The sequence below is a fragment of the Orycteropus afer genome, unplaced genomic scaffold (genome assembly GCF_000298275.1).
Source record: "Orycteropus afer afer isolate SDZICR_OR568_19922 unplaced genomic scaffold, OryAfe1.0 scaffold00531, whole genome shotgun sequence".
In the NCBI taxonomy this organism is placed as follows: Eukaryota; Metazoa; Chordata; class Mammalia; order Tubulidentata; family Orycteropodidae; genus Orycteropus; species Orycteropus afer.
In genome coordinates this window covers 481,258-481,809 of record NW_006922118.1, presented here as the reverse complement: position 1 = coordinate 481,809, position 552 = coordinate 481,258, and positions in this window count along the sequence as shown.

The window sequence follows — 552 nt, the reverse complement described above, 5'->3', positions numbered from 1 at the left end:
TGGAGCGGGGAGCTGTTGTTAGGCAACGAGATGCAGCAAAGCCCTCACAACAGAGCCCCCTCCTTCCCGCGTCTGACCACTGCTGATGGGTGCTGGTCTACCACGCCTCAACCACGGGCCACCTAGATCACGTCCCATCACTTTGCAAAGTAGGATTGGCTATGGGGAAATTTTATTACACCACCCATCCAGCATGCGTTTATGTGCGTGTTTGTTTAGCTCTGCCACCAATGACAGTTGTTGTTTTTATTGACTCCAGATGTTTTCTGTGCAGCAGTCAGTCTGCTTCTCGGAATTGGGCGCATTCATCCACCTTTGAAGTTTGCCCTGGGTCAGCACCGAGGTCTGTGGCGTCCCTGAGAGGCACCTCTAGGTATCTGGATTCCGGGACGGACGGGCAATGAATAAACCTCATAAGGAAAATGACCTGGTGGAGTTAAGAAATCTTCTCTGTAGTGGGAGGGGAGCTGCTGCATTGTAAATTTTGGTCAATGACATGAGACAAAGTATATGTGAACTGCTGTATGAAAAGTGAATTTACTCTGTAAATCT